At 53.2% G+C, this 22,644-nt stretch overlaps 1 protein-coding gene across 1 annotated transcript in view; it reads right to left on the bottom strand.

The window, feature by feature from the left end:
* Nucleotides 1-22,644, bottom strand: part of LOC128274092 (nuclear receptor subfamily 2 group F member 1-B) — a 66,431-nt gene that overhangs the window by 5,346 nt on the left and 38,441 nt on the right. The gene's annotated exons all lie outside the window — the stretch shown is intronic.

Below are 22,644 nucleotides of genomic sequence, written 5' to 3'. Positions count from 1 at the left end.
GGGCTGCAAAACGTCTCACGCAACCGCGAACCCGCCCCGTTCCGTCCATCCATTTATCCATCAATTAATCATCAATCGATAAACGTTTGCGTTCGCCCGGTGCTCCATGCTGCGTCGGAGACGCACCGTTTCTCAATCCCTGCCGAGGCTCCGCCGCCGCCGCCTCGGTTGACCCGTGGGGGCTCACGAAACAACCCCCCGCGTGCGCGCGCAGCCGCCGCCGATCACCACCTCTGCCCTGCGCTCTGGGCAGTCGACCAATAAAAGATAGCGCACTTTATTAAATTTCATTGGCGATATCGGCGATGGGTGGTGGCGATGCTGATGGCCAGGCCAATATGCTTCGCGCATCGCCCCGTACCGACTGATTCCTTTCCCATGGGCGGTTCATGACTGCTGCGCCTCCCACCCCGTGCTGCCTTTCCGTCGCCCCGGCGGTAACCGGTAGAGCGCGGGTCGAGAGAGTCTGACTGCCCGAAACTGATCGTAAAAACAAATATTTGAAATGTTTTATTGTTTGCCGCGGTGCTGATTGCACAACTGCCATTAATAAACTTCCCGCCACACGGCGGACTTATCGTTGGTCTCTTTCCGTCCTGTTACTTCGTGTTGTTCCGGGCGACTTCGCCTCCGACTGTAGTTTTATTAGTTTTTGCTTCGCACAAGACGTTTTAAAGTTTGCTTCGAAACTGGCGAAAATCTGGTTATCCAACGGCCGGCCGCGAAGGATTGTCTATTGTGTTGCGCTAGGAGCGATCAGACGCCGTGTCAGGTTGCTGAAGTCCTATATGTGGTATGCCTTCATGTTCTTTTTTTTTCTTCCAGCCCCCTTCTTTGTTGGCCGAGAAGCGATAAATGTTTATCTTCCGTCCGGGCATTCCGGGTCCTCTGCTCCAAAGTGGAGTCGGTGCTGGTACCGTTCCGTTAAGGGGCGTTAACTGGCCATCTTCCAAACGCGCCCCAGCACCGGTTGGGGGGCTGGCCAAGGTGACAACGATGTGGAGCCTTACCGGCGGTCGAACAGCGAGGGGGCCGTGGTTGGAGAAGGCAACAAAAACACTGTGATTGTGAACGCCCTCTCGGTGTAGACCATCCAAACATCGGCTTGGCTCGCTAACCTTCCCGGGCCGCCGCACTGGAGAACATCCCAATCCGACCGGTCGGCCGCATATCCGTGGTGGTGTGCTGACATTTTCATGTCGCGAGTTGCATTTGTTTTCCCTCTTCCCAACTACAGCGCCACCTCGGTGTTGGACCTCTTCGAGGTTCGGTTTCGGTTGCGCTCCGAAGTCGTTCGCCCGCATGGTCGTCGATTGGGACGCCGATTCCCCATCAGTGATATATTGCCGTTCATTACATGTAAAACGTACACTGTTATTGCTGTTTTTAAAACCACTGGCCGCTACCAACTGCCGTGGCCGGGCCACAGGTTTGAATACCGACGTGGGAGCACCAGAGAGGTGACTGAGAAGCACTGAAATTGGTTAGATGTCGTTCGGTTTTGGAGCATTCGACTTGCTATCTATGTTTCGTTGGCAAGTGGCCTAACTTGTTTCAACATTTCGCTCACTTTTACAATGTCTTATAAAAAATGTGGCATGGGTTCAATTATTTCCGACGCATAACATAATAAAAGAAAATCAGAAACAGGATTCCAACCCCTTAACCGTGACTCTTTAGTCGCCCGATGTCGATTGAGCGTAGGACAAGATTAATTTTTGACTTTCCCGTTACACGATGGCGCCCCCAAAGCTACTTCCTGAATACTTCATTAGAAGCCCAGCCAAAGGCCTTCCGGCACGGGTAATGATAAAAATAATAATAAAAAATCATAAAGTCTTTCAACCCCACAACGCACCCCCAGCCGTGTAGTAATGGGCTCGGTTGTGGTTTTTTCAATAATAAATTACTCAATCGTAAGCCGCTCAGCAAATTGTGCGTGCTACCACCGGTCTGGCCGACCGGAAGTCAGATCAGCCGGTGAAGGCGGAGACGTGCTTGAAAGGATTTTTGACTTTTTAATCTTTCACAAGCAGCACCCGCTGCGACGCCGGGCCGGGCTTGGTCCTAAATGTTTCCGTGTTCAGGAAGCGGACAATACTCTCCCTCTCTCTCTCTGTCTCTTATATTTGATAAGTAAAAACCTATCCGCGGAATGTTCTCTAGCCCTAAACCACCGGAAAGCATTCGTTTTTTAACTCTTTTATCAACCCGCACAAACACACACTCTAATGTGCTCTACCGGGAATGGCGAATAGTATCCCGTGGCGCATATTGTGCGATTCGCCGTCGGTGTTTGCATTGTTTGCCACCACCGATGCCATTTTCCAGACCATTGCGGAAAAGCGACATAATCGACATTGTGCTGGCCGATGAAAAACCTGGTGCTTTGATGTTCGATACCGAGCCGAGCGCACGCAAACAGTGACAGGTGTTTATGGACTCTAATGATCAAACGTCAAGTGATTAAAACCGCTCATCTCTCACTCTCACTCTCACTCTCTCTCGGTCGTTGATTGACATTTGCACAACGCTTGCGGTTTTTCCCAATAGTTTTACGAGGTTTCTGCAAACTACAATGGAGTACCCGGACATTGTTGTAGTGAAAAGTGCTTCCGTGCCTGTGACGTGTGAGGGTCTCACGAATCACGGTCGTTCGGTCACGATCCGGCAAAGGTTGTGTTTACGTTCTTCGTGCGGTAGCGTGCAATCCGGACAATCCGCTTCCGTGTGACCGCAAGATGGCAGGGGTTTCAGTGGTTCCGTGGCTGCTCCAAAATTAAAGGGTGCATTTTTGATGAACCTTCCGAGTGAGTTTCGATGTCCGATGGACCGTCCCCCCCCGCTTCGGCCGGGTTCCCGGTGGACGTTTGACATTTCCCTCCCGATAACCTTCGGCCGATATTTTATTAACGTGATTAGCGTGGTGTGATCGGCGGTCCGGGTCGGGTCAGCGTTGTTATTACTACGATCGGGCCATTACCGCGTTGGCAGGTGAGCGAGATTTATTGCGTGAAATGGATTCTCTGTTCCCTTATTTTTGCGGTGTTCGGCGTTGGCATGAAACGTTGGTGCAGTACCTTTAAGCATTCCACGAGGGATTCATTAAACGTGTAAGGTAAGTTCCACGAAAACTCTCTCTGATACATTAATGAATTTCCAAATTTCATTGTGGACTAATTTTCAAATTGAACGGTTTTTGCATATCTTTTACAGTAAAAAAAAGGGAAACAATAATTCGTGCCAAGGAACACTTGCTACTGTTTCGAAAATGCCCTATCATCAATTTAACCCGACCGGAGTCTCTAATGTTGATGAGTCTTCCGCAAGTACACAAGACTCAGTGTCAACAAGGATGCATCGATTCGAGCTTGTCCGAACGTAGCAAATGGATGAGTACAAAGTAGAGCACACTCAACACAATTCAGGTTCCTAGGACACTGACAGCTTCAACGCACAAACTGTCGTGTTCTGTCACCCAAGTTCGGCACAACGACAGGGTACACATTAGAACTAATTACGAACGCACTATCAGCCCTTCTGCGTAGCATAACGAAAAGTGCTCGCCCCGTACGTGCACTTCCGGTAAAGACGGGCTGCGAAAGGCACGTGGCGCACGTGTGAAGAACATGCTCATTTCTGGAATGTCTCATCATCGGAAGTCTTCAAGTGATGATAGCCAGGCGCCTGATGGATTGGGGTTGATGATGTTTGCCATGTCGAACCCGAAAAACTAACTTCTCCGGCCGTTGCGACATCATCCTTTGTTCCATCACGCCCGACCGTGCTCTTGATCTTGACACTGTGCCGGGTCGGTGAGCCCTCTGTCTCTCTCTACCTCGGTTCTAAGGATCCTGTGGCCCATTGCCACTTGGCTCGTGCCAAAATGGAACAACATGGAGGTTACCTAAACGATGCTAATATGAGAGCTAATGTGCTCCAGCACCACCCCACCCGGGAGGGGAGGTACAGCCAGGAAGGGCACATCCAAAGATTTAGACAAACGCACAAGGCACCATCGCAAAGCTAATGGCTCACAGTTTAATGGCATCCGAAGCACCCCGGTCGGTCGGTCGGTCTGCTTCCGACGGCACCATCACGCGCCTAAAGAGTCTGCCCGGGTTTGAGTGCGTTGCCCACACGGGCTCATACGCCGATGCGGGGTGCAGAGTCGTAAAACAATAATTTTAATCACGGGAAAATGGCTAATCATAATGATGGTAATCGGGTGTAAAACATATGTCTACACACGCTGCGACGGCCACTTTATACAGACCGCCCGCCCGCTCGCCGGGAGCACATGGTGGTGTCAAAGATGGTGCCAGGAAGAAGGAGTGCGTGAGGCCGTTTAAAGTTTCATGTTTGAAAAGAATCTCGTAAAACGTGCTCAAGTTGCTTGTTTTGTGAACGTGGGGCCGCCGGCTGGGACGTTTGGCAGTGGGGGAAGGCAACGAGGGAAGGCACGAGCAACCCAACGCAACCCGACCACGAACCACCATGTTGCGGTCTCTGACAAAACAATTATAATCAAATTAAAATATTTAATTAGTTGTGTTGGCTGCAGCTCGTTTCGGGGCAAAACTTTAATACGGCGCATAAGGAGCGGTACACGCCCGCACCGCCACACCTGACGGTGTGCGGGAATGGTGTGGCGTAACTTTTCAAGCTAGAAGATACTATCGACCCACTTCCGTTTTGGGACAGGTCACCCTGCACCGTACAATCGATTTTTTATATGATGTACTTCGGAAAAAATGCCTTACTCCTTGGGTGCTGCTGGGCGTATCTTGAGAGCGCGCCGTCGCGCCAACAGTTACTGGAATGACAACCCGGTTGTCATTGTTCCGGTACTACCGGTTCAGAGTGAACATTCGTTCACTTCCTGTTAAATCGCCCGTAATGGTAATGATACCGTGCTAAACTTCTCTGTTGCGTCAACCCGAGCAGAGGTGAGTCGAAAGTTTGCTCCCTTATCTTCGTGGCGAAAGGCTTTCCAGGTTAGTGCACTTGGAAGGACACTCGTAATTGTGTACTTGGTCCTTCTCGCAATCACCTTTCTGGTGGAACCCGGAACACCGGAACCACCCACCGGAAAGGACAATTGACAGCTCGCAGGAGTCTAGTTTGGCGTAACGATTTGAAAAACAAAAAGTTGCTCATCATTTCAAGCCAATGGGTTCCAATTGGGAAATTTGTAGAACAGGTTACTCATAGCGTTGAGTGCTAGAAATGTGTAAATGAATCGCTTTGACACCTTCACGAAGCACAGCTTGCTGAGGGTAGGGTTATACGTGGCCATCGCCGCACTTGAAACTGCGATTTGATTGACCGGAAAGAGGCAACACACTTTGAAGGCAGCGCCATTATTTGCCCACGTCGCACTGTCCCTAAAACGGGAGACCGATAGCGATTCGGATTCATTTTGCCATTCTTCAAGGACAAAAAAAAAAGGGAAAAAGATGGCTCCGCGGTGATAGAAACACCTCCACATTTGGGCAATGTCCTGTAAACGTCACCACCTTTCGCTGCATCACATCCCCTGCGGCGGTCCTGTGGTTGGTGTCGAACAAGTCATTAATCTGCGTCCGACAGACAATGCCGCGGTCTGCGGTAACTGCGATCACCGCCACCGCCATCGGTCGGGTCGAAAAAGGACGCAAGGACGAAACGGTCGCCACGTTCCACTGGGAACACATGTTTTGAAAGTGGCAACCACCTCGCGGGATGGACGGCCATCGGACGGTGGCAGGTGACGTGGCCCTAGCACACACACCCCAACAGTGGACTTTTTTCTCCACCAAAAACCATCCTCCCGGAGCGGAGCGACCGGAACTTCTCCTGCCTGCCTGCCGCCAGGGATGGCCGTTAAATGAAATTATTTTAATTCGTTCTGGTGGCGCAAGCTTCTGGTTTCGCGCTGTTAGGCCGTTTGTCCTTTCGCGTGGTCCATCTATTCGCGTAAAACAGAAACCGACGGAAAACAAGAAGGAAAAGGCAAACAAAAAAAAAACGGCAAATGCCCGGAAAACCCGGATGGCGACCGTGGAGGGTGACGATTGCGTTTGGCTCGTTTAGCTCGGCCCCGGTGCGGGCCACCTTTTTTGCGTTTATTGGGGTGATTATTGGCTTAGTGGCTTTCGGGCGCGGGCCAGACATGGACAGGATGCCAGCCACCACCACCACCGCAGACTGCAGCAGCCTAGACGCAGTACAGTTCCGGAGGGTGGTCGAGAGAGAGCGAGTCGAAAGAGCATAAAGCAGGGGACGCTGTGGAAACACAGCCTCACGAGCTGTTGTTGTGGCCAACGAGAAACCAACATTTCGGGGTTGGCTTGGTGTTCCGGGTTTTCGCACTTTGCAACGGAATGGTCACGGAGCCGCGCACTCCTCGGACGCCCTGTTGGCCGGGTAACCGACGATGATCTTGTTTTCGGTCAGTCTGTCTGTTTATGTTCATTTCCCGTCTGTTGGATACCATTTCCGGCCTTTTCTGCGGCCCGGCGCGGATGATTCGCTGAATTCTCGGCCATTTTTTTTGAAGGTCGAAGACAGGCGGCGACTGAACTTGACATTGAAAGCGTGACTTCTTGCCCAGCAGGAACGTGAGCATGCACAACACTTCCAGCACCGCGAACTAACGGCGTCCCGGGTCCTGCCGCAAAATATCAATCACACCGGGGGCTTTTCTCCGAGTCCAGTCATCGTCACGCCAGTGTAGAAAGGCCAAACGGGCGTCGGGTTTATGCAAAACATCATTCACATGCCCGACCCGACCCACTTTAGTCATCGATCGGTCGGTCGGTCGGTCGGATCGATCCATCTTCGCCGTGCCGCGCGAATGCCTTATCCATCACGGCGTGTCACGTGCATGAAGGGGCACCAAATTGGAGATCAATTTTCTAACGCACGCTCTATCGACCATCACCATCATCATCGTCATCGTTCGGCGGGTCCGGGGAGGATCCTTCCATCGTGGCGCGGCGAAAGGTTACACATACCGCTGGCCCAACCATACACCCGTCCGATAAGGAGGTCAGCACTATAAAATCGGCACTACACGGCGGCTCCGAAGAACCATGCCGAACTTCAAGGCAACGGCGCGTGACACTAACGGACCGCGGATCGACGAGCCGAGAGGCTGCAAATCGGCAAGTCGCGCGTCGCCAGGGGCTATCATTAGTGTGTTCAATACCTGTTCGTTAGGGACGCGCGGTGCGCCGTCGGCGGCCGAGAAGAAGAAAGCGAATGCCGCTGGGGTCGAGATTTTTGCACGCAAATATCGTGCCCCGCAGCAGGGCTCCTGAGGTCCCGGTCGGGGCGGCGGGTCTCGGTGGTGTAATGTAATAAAAATCACAATAATCTAACGTAATGGACACGGCGCACCGTCGACGTCTGTGGGGCGACGAAAAGGCGGCAGGGCTGGAAGCTGCACTGAACGGCCATTTTGATACCCGATGCGCCTCGTCACCATCGTTCACCGATTGCAATCGCTTCGGCAGCGGCCCGGGACCGAGGTTTTGATGGCGAAAGGGGCAGCCATATGATTGACCTCGCAGCCTGGCAGCGCACTTGCGCTCGCTATCATAACGTGAAGCATATTTGGTTTTATGGTCGGTGAAAGCTGAGCACATCATCGATGTCCATCAATATTTTGACAGTATTTTATACGTTGAGCCAAAGTGCTGTTGGTATTTTATAAGGTTTTATCTAAAATTAAGAAAATACTAGAAAAGGCTAATCTTGACAGGAATGGAGAAACCACTTGGGTCTTGTTCCTGTCAGAAATAGATTTGAAGAAACGATAACGTCATCTTTGACATTTTTGTTAATAATATAATAACCTAAACTACGAAAATACACTATGACCATGGATCCACAGAATTGAACCACAGTCTAGATTCTAAATTTTCGAAACGGGCAACCTCTCCTCATGGTGACGATGGCTTACATGGCGACCGTGCGGTAATACTACAGCCCGGACAAGCTTTGTTATTCTATGGCTGAACTCTTAGCATCCCACAAGTAAGACGCGCTCCGCATACAAAAACATGGCAACAATTGGATTGCCTGAACTATTTGGTTGTAGGAAACCTCCTTTAAAAAATCGCTTACATCAAGAGGCATAAACATAAATTTCGAGACCGGCCAGTGTCAGCGTTATTGTGCGTAAACCGACCGATGTTCCGTCGAGGCCGCTGCAACCGGCAATAAACATAACTCGGGCTTATCCCTCTTCGTGTCGCAGCCGAGATTGTGCATCGTTTCCGTGCCGCACCGCCTAGTCCCGAAGCTCGGGCTTCCACCCCAAAATGACCAATATATGTCCGCCCGAAATGGGATGCATTTTCATCTGACGTTCTCTCCGTGCGGGGTGGAGTTGAAAAATCTATTACGGGAACCACAAGCGGACCAGAATTGCAAATAAAAACCCTCAACCCGGGGCCTAAAAAACCCCGGGACTTGTTCCTGGCTACCGAGTGATACCACCTATCGATGACCCCTGCCCCTGTAATGTTGGGCGCATTCTGAACGTTGTCGAAGGAGGGTGCCGACTGCGAGCGAGCTGGTCAGTATAGAGGGTTGCTCCCGGTTCCAGGACAATCATAAAACCACCGTAAATTACGGTGATATCGAGCGTGTGGTAATGGTGGGCATCTTTATTTTTGCTTTTTTGGCAAACGCTCTGGTAATAAAGCAGTAAACCGGTGGCAACCCCGATTCCAGTGGGGTCAGTGGGAGTTTAAAATTGCTGATTAGAACATTGCCAAGAAAGCCCCATTCTGCCGATCGGTGGCCGCGGTCTACGGCGGCCGGTGAACATTAATCGACCGGACAGGGGTCACGCTTGGACTGCTGGCCGAGGAGGAACTTTTGATCCTCGTGAGCCCGACTTAATCCACCGACGAGCGAGTGAGCGAGAGAGAGAGGGAGAGAGAGTGAAATTAATTTTCATGCACTGTACACTGCACTCTGTGGCCGTGTCCTTGGCGGTCCCGCGAGATGGTGACGCACCTCGTTAGACATTCCAGTCGTGGCCCGGTGTGCAGACAATTCCATCTGTTCACCAGGGCCTGTAATCGATTGCGCGCATTGCCATTGTTTTTGCTGCGGTCCGTGTGAGACCCCGGTTTGGGACGGGCGACCGTGGGTAGAGGGGGCTAAGAAATAAATCTTGCAAATATGATTAATTTGCATAATGTAATAATGCTCATCTCGCGCGCGCGCGCGCTCGCCCGAACCTTCGCTTCGCCGCCGCTACGGACGGCCGGGAGACTGAAACAGATTATGCAAAAAAGGCGACGAACTCTTCGGCGAGCCGGTCCGGGCCGGGTCCAAGCACAGAAACGGTTGTGTTCGAACTCCAGCGTCTTGGCGCAGGGCCCAGGATTTCGGAACGACGGCGGGTGGGCCCTTCGTCACTCTCCCTGCCTGCCTGTGCTCCCGACACATGAAGAGGATGCGTGAGAAAATTAACAACTACCTGCGGAGCTGAGGCGACTCTCCGCTGGTACCGCGAGAACCTTGAACCACGCGTTACGTTGCCTTGCCGTGGCCGTTCAGCAAGACTTTGTTTTGCGCCGGCGACCCTTGCGGGGCCCTTACGCGAGAAAGCTGTGCAGCGGCCGACCGTCCGAAAGGTCCGAAAAAGTTGTTGATTTTATGTGCAGATTGCATCCTGGGTGCCGGCAGCTGTGTTCGGCAGCGCTCGGCAGACGATGTGGTTGCCTAGATCTGGATGATCCTAATCCTGTTTGGGACTCGACCGGGTGCCATCTGTCACCGGTGCCGGGCACCGTTTGACCACATTTGGCCCGGAAAGCCGATCGATTATCTTCGATTGCGCCACCGGAACGGATGGCTGGCGGTGTGCTTTGGTGTGTGTCTTCGCCATCTCTCGGATTTGGTCACCGAGGCGCAGGTCAGGTCAAGAGGAGGCGCTTCACGTCTCCAGGTGGCACATTTCTGCCGGAATCTAACGGACGGACGTCAATCGCACTAACGGGAGTTTACCGCACTGGCGGCCCATCCCGGCATGCAATTGTCGGGATGGGTCGCTGCACGCGTCCCAGCACGCTGACCACAAAATCCGACTTTTATTGGCACGCGAGCCGTAAATCACCCGCCACCCACCGGTTGCGGACGGTCCCTCAGCGGGAAGCTAATGATGCGCGCGCAGTTGGGATGCTGCGCGACATGTTTTCACACCCAGAGCAAAGGCTCCTGCGGACGGAAGCCGCGCGGTGTGCTGCTGTCATTCTATTTTGTGGCGCAAAACGCCATCTTCCCGGCCACCACCGGTGGCCAAGCGCGCCCGGCGGGCGCCAGTTAGCTGCTCGTTGAGCAAATTGGTTGCAATTGATGGGGCCGTTCGGTGTCGCCGGTGGTTTTGAGCCATTCTAAATGTCGATTCTACGACAATTTATGCTCGGCGCTCATTAGGGTCCTCCTTCGTTATTGGTGCTTTGATTGAGGAATCAAATATTGTAACTCAGAATCGGAACATTTCATTCTTTTCCCTCTAATCCAACGGCCTGAAAACGGCCTGTTGATGAGCTCGGAACGACAATTAATGAACGATGAAGAACGGTGCACGGAAGGTGAAGATGCAACGGACCTCTTTTGCTTATACGGCCAGCCGCCCCCCTGCGAGAGCATAAACAATCGAACGTAAGCATAAAATAAACATAACCCACCCAGTGAGCCGCGATCGTTGATGCCCCGTAAAGCGGCATTTAGAGCCTCATCGGAATCGTTGGAACCGGTGAATGAAGTGACAAATGGGCCAGCCATGAATAAATTCGGCCATCGCCGGTGCGCCGGGGCAACATTAGCGTGCGGCGTTAATGCAAAACCCTCTCCCCGCCGACCACAACTTCAGCGCATGGCACAGATCCGGTCATCTCCAGGCAGACGCGGTTTGGGTCCCAAAATTCATCGCCGTGTCACGCCGGTTGGGTGTGCCTTTTTCAGTCACACACACACCCACACAGAGATTGGGTGTGGTGGCCGGTTCGCGGCCCAACCCAAAAGCGCGCCCGGTCGGCCCGGCCCGGGGAATGGCTTTTTGATATTAATTTTCAATTAAAAACAAACAGGTTCAGCGTTTAATCGATTTTATGTGATGGTAAAATTATTCAAATTCCGCTTTTATTTCGGTGTTTTTACGTTTATGATGTCCCCGGCCGGCCGGCCCGGATTAACGTTTCCGCCTGTGTTCGCGCGGTGTGCACCGGGCAAGATATCGGGACCTCCTGAGAGTGGGCACCCTGGTCCAATAAGAAGGGTAATAATACGTGTAATAATGTTAATAACAACAGTAATGCTCCAACCGGGGCCGGACCGGGCACCCCGTCTGCACCGCGGCGCGACCACTTTACGGTCGGCGGGGCCGTTTGGTTTTGGTTCGGGATTTAATACGCTTTCGGTGTCGGATTGACAATTTTTTGCTGCATTCCGGACACTGTGCATCCGACAGAGAGAGCGAGAGAGAGCGCGAGAAAGAGAGGGGGCGTACCAGGGCAAGATTGAGCAGCTCGGATTTAATGAGATTATAATTTATGCTAAGTGTAATAAAACGACGCATAGCCGTTGACAATTATTGTTGCCGGTGACCATTCCCTCGCGGCGACAGCGGCACCGATTTCTGACCGCGGATTGTCTGCGCTGCTAGCCGGAGCCGGAAAGTTTGTCCCCCCCCGCCCCGGATCGGGTCGGGTCGGGTGGGGGGCTCTGGCGTGGCTCTTTTACGAGCCCATAAACACCGCGCGGATTCGGGCAGGGCTCCGGAGCATCACACAAAAACACATCAAAATGGAACTATCCGGCGGGGAACTCTATCGGCCGTCCGGGTTTTATGGCCGTCTCTATCGCCGCCGAAGGTGTTGGGCCGACATGTGTCCGCGCGCGCGCCCGTGCCCGCGCGGTGGTCAGTTCCGCCGAGATGCTGGCGAGATGATCCCGCGGTCCACGATCGATCGATCGATCGGGAGAGATTCCATTTTACGACCGTACAAATTGCCCACTAGCCACGGGGCTGATTAAATCGATTAAAGTCGCCGGCCAACCATCTCAGGGACCAGGGTGGGCCGCCAGGGTGGTTGCGTGTGATTTATGGTCCAAAAGCTGCGCTTAGCATCATCTCCCCCCCGGCCGGGAGAGGTGGAGTGAGTGACCGCAAACATGCCGCTGCCGGTCCGGTCGAGCGTTTCGCGAATTTATGTTACGGTTCCGAAATTGAAATTAAAACGAAACGGACTTCGCGGACGGACCGGCCGGATGGTCCGGATGGTGGTCCGCTCTAATTAGCAAAACTTGCCACACAAAACGGGGCGAGTTGCAGTGTGCAAGGACCACCCCGGGGATGCAGTTGAGAGTGGTCGAAAAAATACGCAACCCGCCTTAATGGCTAAAGAGAGACAGTTCGGTTATGCTGGTTTCGGGTATTCCTGACCCGGGTCGTAAAAACGCATAATCGATCGCTTTGCTGTGCCAACGATCCACGGGCACGGGAACACCGTTTTTATGGCCCCGTCCCACCTTCCCCCCTCACGGCCGGTGGAGTCACTTTCTTTGCGCTGTTTCCGCATTTCGTGGGGTAAGATATTAACACTTCTTTAATGGCGCGCGATCGCGCCCGATCCGATCCGCGTGACACTTGACCACCGCGCGCACGGTTTTATAGCCCCCACCCCGCGAAGGTGTGTCACCGTGCGCCGCCCTCGCCATGGTAATAAAAGCAGATCTCCCGTGCCGCTTGATCCGCGCCCAATCATCAAATGGTGGGCCCAATATTGGCTACGCCACACGCGGCGCGATCGTTAAGATGCCGGTTGCCAGTTCGATAAACTCATTAACCGTGTGGGTGTCGTGGGGTGGGTGGGGCCGTGTGTGACCTTTCACTGTTTTTTTTTATTTTGCCGTTTTTCATTAACGACTTCAATAAGCCGCTGAGGTCCGTCCTACTCCGTCCTGGGGTTTTATGGGGCTTTTTATTCCAACCCCCGGCGGCGGCCGTTTTACATAAAGTGCAATCGTGCGCGGCGGTAGCTTTTGGGGTGTTTCCATTTTCTAAAGATCTCCACGCGAGTCTGTCTGGTGCTTTTGGAATGTCTTGGGCTATTTTTATCCGTCAGCCAGCGAAGTCGTTCCAGCGAAAACACGAAGATCACCGGAGATCCGAGACGAAACTGTACTGTATCTTCGCTCCCTCCAGAGATATGACGTCATACGTCACCCGGTGTCCGAAAAAGTCTCAACTCATCCCTAACAAGCGTGTCCAGCGCACGCTTCATTCAATTTGTAGCTTTATGGACACCTGCGCTGTCCAGTCCAGTGTCCAACTCTCAACGTCTTTCGAAGACCCGAGTCCGGTTGATCGCGTGTTTGTTTGCAGCAGGCTGTCGCTGTCCGGCGGCAATGTTTTGTCTCCTGGAGAGCCCATTTATCTAATCGACTTGAATGACTTTTGGATAATTGAAGCCATTAGAGGCCGAGCCCGGGGCCGAACAGGACACCGGTCCCAAGTGGCGGGAGCGTCCCCGGGAAACACAGTCATCAGCGCCACAAGGTAAACACCTAATTTATTATCTTCACGCTGCTGCCACCGCTTTGTCTCCAGTGGCCGGGGTTCCCGAAACGCCGGCCCCGCAGCGCCCATATAATAGGCGCCCTAATAGTGACACACTCCACGCTCCGGAGCGCCCCCGAGCGGTATGTTTTTAGGTGTTGTTTTGGGTTTGTTTCGATAAATCTTCGCCCGGGTTGCCCGACTTCAGGCGGGACATAATAGACGCGCAGCAGCACCTTCGGATCCTCCTCGCACAGAGGTGGTTGTCAAAGCAGAGATGATTTTGTTTTGGTTCCCGTTCCCCGGTCTTCGCTGTTGCGCTGCTGAATGGAACTACAAATGAGTGTTCCAGGGACGGTCTAGGTCCGCGCTGCTGCATCCGACAAAAGCGCAACGCAACTGTTGATTCGCTGGGCAAGGGGATCGGGACCGTTTGAAGTCTTGCCAGTGAGCGTTCCAAGAGATGTCCGCATCGTCGAGTGGATGTCGATTTATGGTCGGCCAGCAGTCCAGTTGCCAGTTCTTCCACCGCCGATGATCCTGTGTGTGTCTGGAAAGCACAGCACAATTCTGGAGGATCGGAGATCGCTCTAACATGGGTCGTACAAACGATCCGTTATTGTTCTGACCCAGTGTTCCTGTTGGGATCGGGCCTCCCGGGGCCCCTAGAGCGGCTGCCGACGGGCGCACAACGATAATGGTACTGGACCGCTGCTTATCTCGCCGCGCTGCGCGGAAACTTCCACTTTATCGCTCCTCGCTCCGAGAATCCGATTCACCCGAAGAAGCAACGCGGGCCAGGGGCAGACTCCCAGACACTGAACGTATGATTTATGACCACCGGCTCCGGTGAACTGGTCTGGTGGACCGAGAGCAATCGGTCCACCTCGTCCATCCATATCGGGGGGTTGATGGGATTTGCTGGAGCCGACCTGAGCGGGATCGCGAAACTCGCGGAACCTGAAACCCGCGCCCTCAGATCGTTCCCGGATAGAGTCCGAGTCCGAGCAGTTTTGCTTTGTGAGGTGTTAAATTTATAAATTGCACTCCGCGCAGAGTCCGCCAGAGGTTGGTGCGCGAGGCTTGTAATGTCCGGGGCGCACCTCGTGTGAGAACACGATGTAGTACAGTGGTTTCTGAAGTTCTTCCAGCCTCGCTCCGGGAAAGGGGACCACATATTGGGGTAGACCGCAAGGGATACTGCAGTCCAAAAAATAGTTATATCTTGCCCGGGCGACGCAGCGGGAGTTTTTGTCATTTTCGTTTATTCAATAATAAATATTTGTGTAGCTCTTGCTCTTTCTGTCTGGTGAACTCTTTTGGGGGTTCCACAAGGTGCCCGACCGATCAGCCCAGACACTAAGACACCGTTCGCTAAGACGCGGTCCAAAATCGATTTGCTCAAGGTTCGCGCTCTAGGCCTTCTCTCTCTCGCGCTCACGTTCCCCCGACGGTAAGCTGGGTGGGTCTTCACGTGGGTACCAAATCAGGACCCAGCGGGAGCTCCCAAGAAAGTTGAAAGCAGCTTTTCGCTTTCCCGAACCCGAGCCGTCACCGGCTGTGTGTGCCTTATCTGATTTCGATTCTGGACGCCTCGGGCGCCCGAACTCCGGACAGTGCCGGAGGCTAGCCAAGGTTGTGCCCTCCAGGATGTGCCCTATCGTCAGCCACCCGGTGACCGGCCAGGTGGAACCCTGCGGCGACCTGTCATAAATCAGGCATCGAAATGAAGTGTAAATATTGCGCGATTAGTTAATTATTAATGATTTATTCAATTTTGCGCCACCACCGGGAGTGCCGAGGGGGGCCGAGGGTTCGAACCCCGCCGGCCACCACTTGCGACCTGGTACGTACGCCTGGCCATCAGCTGAGTCATCCTGCGAGATAACCTTTTCTCTGTTACGCACTGAAAAGTGTCCGGAACCGCCATCACCCAGAGGCTTCACTTTCTCACCTCGCAGTCAGTTGGTCCGGGGCGAAGCCAAATACCAGCCACTTCCCGGGTTGCAGAAGCGCCTGAGTCCTGAGAAACGCAACCCCAGATATCAATCATTTATGACACGCGCGAAGAAGCGCGAAGAAGCTTTTGGCCGGCGGTGCGCTTTCTATCGGACATTCCAACCCTGTTGCCCTGCCTGGCCATACCACTCCACTCCACATACCTTCCTCCACTTTCAAGTGCACCTGCACCGCATGCCGTGTGTGATGGTCGCCTTCGGGTGCCCTTTAATGAGCCGTGTAATGGCGACCTACCGTGTTCCTTGTTGGTTACGACCCGCGGATTCAATCAGCCAGTCCTCTCGGGCTGGCTTAGCCGGGCATTGTGTTGTGTCCGAGCTGGCGAGGCCACGGTTTGCTCCCCGCGGTTTTATGGTGGGACTTAGCCCTGACCCTGGCCAACTCGACTGCCTGGACCCCTTGGACCTGGATGGTTAGAATCGGTTCCGTCTGCGGGCGCGGCCGAGTTTGATCTCCTTCTAGGCGAGTCGTGGGGTCGTGTCATTTTTACTGCCCTCGTCTGCAGTCGTGCAGCAGTCGGCGAGTGCATGTGCAGGCCATAAAGCTCCTTTCCGATCGGAACACAGTGTACGCTTCTTCTCACCTTTGAAGGGCACGATGGTTGGTAGAACCTCACGCGTGGGATGTGTAACTCCCCGCGTGAGTCTCCCGTCCGATTACGATTTTAATTTGATTGAATCGGAGCGAGTTCGCTGGCTGGCTGTTCGAGTGAGTTGAAGTGGAAACCTCGCAACCTCGTTTACATTACACCCTCACCCCGGCAGTGCGCGGCCGTTGTGGCGGAAAATCGGCATCGCAAACATGGTGCAACCGTTAACGTAAACACCGAGCACCGACACCGGCGCAAACACTGTGCATGGGTGCGAAATAATGGCTAAAGTGTAACTCAAATGATAAAATTGAAAATAACCTCCCCAAACCGCCGCCGTTCCGGGCGGATTTTTCCCCGCGGCCCGACCGTCCGCCGGAAGTCGGGCGATGCGATAGCGCCGCTCTCGTGCGCGCGATGAGCGATAATAATATTCTGGTGAAAATTAAATAAAAATATCAACTTCGTCCGTTCGCGGTTGCGTTGTGCGTGTGGATCCTTCCAGGGACAGGATATTCGCCGCTGCTCCTTCCCTCAATCTATGGCCCCGTGGGACACAAGAAGAAGCTTGGTGCCGGCAGCCATACACCAGATCCCTCCAACGGCTCCGGAAATGATGGAAATGTTGCTCACGGATAGCCGTTGCTTCTGCTCGGTCTGCCGTTTAACCTTCGCGGCTGTCTTCAGTTGGACCGGGCCGGGGGACCGCGGCCTGGCCCGGCCCGGGAAAAATGGGGCGATTTTCCGCGACAAAAAAGGGGTTAAATTTCATCACCCACTCGAGGCGGCAGCCTCGTCTCTCGGAGTCTATTGTTGTTTATTTATCTTCTTAATTTGATTCGCTTTCATTGTGCCACAGCGGCCACGCCACGCCGTGCCGTTTTTTCGGCAGAGAAATTCGGCAAAAGGTTAGGGGTTCCTCTAATTTGGTGTTGTTGCGGTGGATTTTTGTAAAGCCCCGGCGTGTTTGTGGATCGGGATCGGCAAATGGCTTGGTGGTGAAGTTTTATTTTGAACATTTTAGTTACTGTACTGCGTGGGCAAACATTGTAGACCAGCTTTGCCGTTAGAGGCGAATAATTATTGATTTTATATTGTTGATTACTGACGTATTCCTTGTGCCAATGCGATAACCAATTTAATTTGCCAAAAATGTTCTCTTGGATGGTTATTAAACAATTCATCCAAAGTTTACTTAAGCTTAAGAACCTTGGAGGTATTAAAAATAGGATAACCGTACAGGAACAAGGGATGAACAAGTTGCGACGTCGAGCCCTAACACTTCTTTGGCATTGGAAAACCTTAGGTTATGACTTCGAAAGTTTAATTATGTGCTTGGTTTGTATTGTTTATAGAACGACAACATACCGACGGGAAGCTCAGTGACTTGTTTATCGACAAGATACTTCACTTAAACTGATTTTTCTGTTATGCTATTGGAATTATTAATAGTTTAGCTAAAATTAACTTCCGTTTGCAAGCACAGAGAACTAGAAAATCTGGCTCCATCCTAAGGATAGCACCCTTCAACTTCAAGGCATGTGTTGGTCGCTTCCATCCAGCCATGATCTAGACCGTGACCACCGCTATCGATGAGTTAAGCCCACGCGTTCGGTCGCTGGCGCTATCGGAATCGCCACGCCAGGAATCAGTCGCCGTACGCCAAAAACCCACAGCAAAGCCCGACCCTGCCATTCGCCATCATCGTCGGCGGAAGCGTTTGTTGTTTTTAGGTTAAAGTCCGAGCCGCCGAGCGGAAAAAAAAGTTCAACACCCAAAACAACGGCCGCCGCCCTGCTGTGTGTTACTGCGTCTCGGCGCCTCGGCACTGCACTGGCTGTGGCGGTGGCGGCGACCATTGTTTCCCGTTCCGCCAAAAACCTCCGAAACCTCCTCTGGGTGTAACGGAAAACCTCGGAAAAATTAATAATATGGCTTACGAAGGGGATTATTTTTCACTGTCAGCCTCCGGACCGGAACTCTCTTTGTCGGGTTCGTCGCACGGTGACCGATTTTGCCGGTCGTACCGGCATCGATTTCAGTGGCCCACCACCCCTCAAGGTTTCCCGGGGGTTCCGGTTCCCCGGCGCGGCAGGCGCCATTGGCCGCGATGCAGTTCCGAGCGAGTGATGTCACCAACGGGGCGCGCGGGCTAAAGGGCGCGATGAGTTCGCGTGGTGTGGCGCTGAATGTTATTTTTAGTCTGGCGGTGTCCTGTTTTGGTCTCGGTCGGCCCCTCGGCATCCAAAGGCCATCATCGCGCGTCCTGACCGCTGGTCCGCCCATCAGATATCGCGCGGAAGCCCCGTCCAATGTTGTCGGCCGCACCGAAAACAAGGCCTGGCGAGACCTGGTGGCCGCCATTTTTTTGGGCCGCTGTATGGAGGACCGACCGACGATATTTGCGGAATCGTCCAAAATCCGTACGAGGGCGGCCCTTTTTTGTGACGCGCGTAGCACTCCAGGGTCGGGTGCGCCTTTGTGGTGCGCCACTAAAGAGCTTAACGTTTTCATTTTGTTTTCGGAACCGGCCGCCGGCTTACTGGGGGGGGTGATCGAAATGCAACGACCACGGTCCTGCGCCGGTCTATCGCGGTCTGGACCGACCTTCCAAAGCCACCCGAGGCAACCCGAGGATTATACTATTTTATTATATTTAAGGTGATTAAGGTTACGTTAGACACTCCGGACCCCGGCGGACCATCTCGGTTGGCTCCTGGCCGTACTGCGATGTAATTGCCGAGTGGCTTTTCGGGTGCCACGACGACGACGATTACGATGCAGGAAACTGGCCATCCGGTGAGCAGGATGACCCACCGAAGTGACCTCCGACTTGGAAAGTGTCCACAGAAAAGCGATCACCTTTCACCCCGCCCGGAACCAATCGGTGTGAACGAGCACGGAAACTACTCTAAAACCAGCGGCTAGTTGAGTGGCCAGTTTGACTATCCCTGCACTTCCCCAACTTTGGCAGCTTACCTTGGGCTAGTAAATCTGGACTACTCTGGCTGGCTGGCTGGCTGACTAGCGAGCGGCTTATCGTGCACTTCCCACGGGTCGCATCGGGTCACGTTACACGGTCCGTGCCCATTTTTATGTTCCATTTCCCCGTCGTCGGCGACGCCGAATCACATAAGCTGCACCGGACCGGAAGTGCAGCCCAATTCCCGCCTAACTCACGGGCATTGTAATTCGGGAGTTACACCGGTGCGGTGCCACCGGAAGTGAGCCTTAGGTGACGAATTGGCGGCAGCCAGATTAACAAGGATTTAGCGGGACTTTTGGAGCGGCGCTCCAAAATCCGGAAGCCGGCCGGCAATGGCCTAAATTAGCCCGGGACAAGCTATCCGGACCGCATTTTCCTGCCGATTGATTACACGGAAGCCGAATTTCACACGCAGCGTGGCCAACGAAGCGCAAGCTGATAAAAGCGCGTCCCATTTTATTAACAATCGACGGTACAGTAATATTGCAATGCCGGTAATGCTATCTGGCGATCGCCAGTGTAGTTGCGGTCGCCAATAACAATGCAGAGCGTGCCTAGTCTCTCGAGAGCGTTGGGTAGCGGTGAAGTGTCAAGTGTCAGTGTCGCCTGTCGCGCGCTGCTGGGTAACGGTCCCCGACGCAAGCCTAATCCCCGGCCGCGACCTTTCGCACCTATTTCTGTCGGGTTTTTTTCCACTGCAGTTTTATATGCAATTTCATCCGCAATTTACTGCATCGGCCTACGGGACGAGACAGTAATAGTGTGAGTGAAGCGAATGCGGGCCAGAGGTGACGACCTAAGCCATCGGTGGGTACACCACGCTTGGCTCACGTGTGCAAACAGTTCACTCGACTCAAGTGCCAGGCTGCAACACGCGGCTCTGCACGCGTGTGCTCCCTCCGCGAAAAGGTGACAAAATTTTAAAATTATGACCCGCGGCCTCGCCTGATGCCTGACGATGACTTCACTGAGCGCGAGTTTAGTGAAGTGATAATTAACCTCTCTTTCCGAGCTGCTCGGCCACAGAATGCCAAATGAATTAAATTATAATTAAAATATCCACCGCCCGGCCGCTAAGGTTTCTCCACCGGGAGTTGGCGTGGCGTACGCGCCGCTAAATCATATTATCCTCCGGTGGCGGTCAAAGGCCCTTATCGCTGCCGGCAATGGGCGGCCAGCCAGCCTGGCTTCCGGCTGGGGCGGAAGGTGCTAAATGGTAGCAAGTGTTGGGTCGTGTGTCGTCCATTTGTACCGGATAGGCTTGCGAAGTGAGGCCGCCCGCAACCTGGCCGGAGGGGTGGGTATGTAAATTATGTTGCCTGACCGCAGCCAGCCGAAAAGTCCCTTCAGGGCGAAGCACCACTCAGAAGCAATTGAAGCCCGAGCGAAGTTTGCGAAGCGCCCGAAAAGGGTTGGCTTAGGGTTGATTATTTATGCCATTAATCGGATCGCGGCATCATCACACTCCGAGGGGTTAAGCTGTTGTTGTTTTGCTCTCCCGGGTTGGCTTCTAATTTTTTTGCGCGCGTGGGGTCACACACAGCATTTATTTCGTAACCTAATAAATGTGCCATTTTTAGAAACCAGATAAGGAATCCCGGCTGGCGACAGTCGGCAACTTGAGGGTGACTTCAGCTGGATTCCAGAAGCTGCTTCCTTATGCGCTCTGCCTCGCTGGAAGGGCGCGTGTAATGCGCTGCTTCCTTGATTAGAACTCAGAACTCCCCGTTGAATGCCCTTTTGGACGCGGAGCGTAACCAATCGGCAAATGTCATTGTCACCGGTGCCCCCGCTTTGTTTCGGGAAAGTGTCAGAAGAATTCGTTACGGTCAGCGGTGGTGGGAGCTGTCGAGCATGTCAGCAGACCTTTCGCGAAAGGAAGTTGACATTTTGGCGGCAAAATTCCAGGGACCAGATTCACCGGACCCGGAAGCCGGCAAAAGGGCAGAAGCAGAGCGTTATTAAATTAGGAAGGGATACGCTTGGCCCCGTTATTAGCATAGCACCTTTGACCACCACCGCGCCGGATCCATTGTTTTGTGGCATTAGTTTTGATATGTAAATTTGGTGCCAAGATTACACACCAGGCGGCGCACAATGCGGTGCTCGATCGTCGGGATCGGGAGCGACGATAAAGACACGACCCGGCTCCGGCTTTGTAACGGCTCCGGGGTCGAAGATTAGTTGACTGGATAAGAGTGCAAACAACATGCGCCTCACCTCATGCGCCCGCGGGGAACGGGTCGACCTCCGTATCGACCTGCACACGTCCACATGTTGGCGTTGGTGGTTGGCGTACGGGGCAAACAGTTTAATTTATTAGTCCCAACTAGTAGGCAAACTTTGTCCCCGGACCCGGTCGCCGGTCGCAGAAGAGAAACTTTTGGAACACCCATCTCCGTAGCCCTAATTTTGTGGCGACCGGTCGAAGCCGTACCGGGAGATAAAACGGTGGAATCAATTTGGAGGTAGCTACGGTCGAATGTTCCGGCCAAGGAAGTGATACCTCTGTGCATGCTAATTAATCTCAAGTTCCCTGTCTCTCTCTCTCTCTGTCTCTTTCTCTATCAGGAGTTTAATGATTTCTGGTACGGTTCCCGCTGCCCAAGGAAGCGGCTCACTGTCGGGCGCGCGCGATGTATTGGAATTTATCGTCCGTACGTGCAGCACGTGACACTACCGATGGGGAACTCCCACCCTGAGGCGGGGCCCAAAATTTGGGCGAATTGCAGCGGCAAACATTTGGAAAAATTCTTGCCTGACGTCATGGCCTTTTTTACCCGGCCACTTCCGCCGCGATCGCACAGAGAAACGAACAACGATCGCTACAACAAATCGACCACATTCTTTTTCCTCCTTCACGGGATATGGGATACTGTTGTTGGTGGTGACTCAGAGACCTTGAGTCAGTGTTCCGGTTGCAGATGTGACACATTCCACGATACTGTGGCCGGATCTGGTCCGGTGTTTGATGTGGTTTAAAGTTGCGCCCCAATCGGAAAAAACAAAACCGAGAACCACCGGGTGGCTGGGATGAAAAATCGGATTGGACTCCCCGGGCCGGGAGTCGGAGAAAATGGGAAAACATCCCACAGACACACACATGACACACGTGGCGTGGTGTGGCGCGGCCAAATTTATTGAGCGGAAGAAATTGATTTACAATAATTCTTGCGCTTTGCTGATTTTTATTTATGACTCTCCGCGCGGCTGCCAAGATCTCTGGCGCTCCCGCATTCCCGAGTCTGTGTTTTGCGTCGTGTTTTCCCGCACCGGAATCCGGAATTGGAGTTGGGTGGAAAATCAAAAGTTTTTCCGCTCGTGGGCCGAGGGCCGGCCCATAAATAATGAATGTCGAGTTGATAAAAGCATCATAATGATCCCGGCAAAGTAGCGTTGTGGACTGGTGGATGCGCCGCCAGATTCCCCAGGAGTTACGTGACAACCACCGAACAAGTCCAATTCTCGTTGGCGCTTTCCAAT

The sequence above is a fragment of the Anopheles cruzii genome, chromosome 3, assembly GCF_943734635.1.
Source record: "Anopheles cruzii chromosome 3, idAnoCruzAS_RS32_06, whole genome shotgun sequence".
In the NCBI taxonomy this organism is placed as follows: domain Eukaryota; kingdom Metazoa; phylum Arthropoda; class Insecta; order Diptera; family Culicidae; genus Anopheles; species Anopheles cruzii.
Note: the sequence above shows the minus strand (reverse complement) of the source record. Positions and strands in the feature narration are given on the sequence as shown.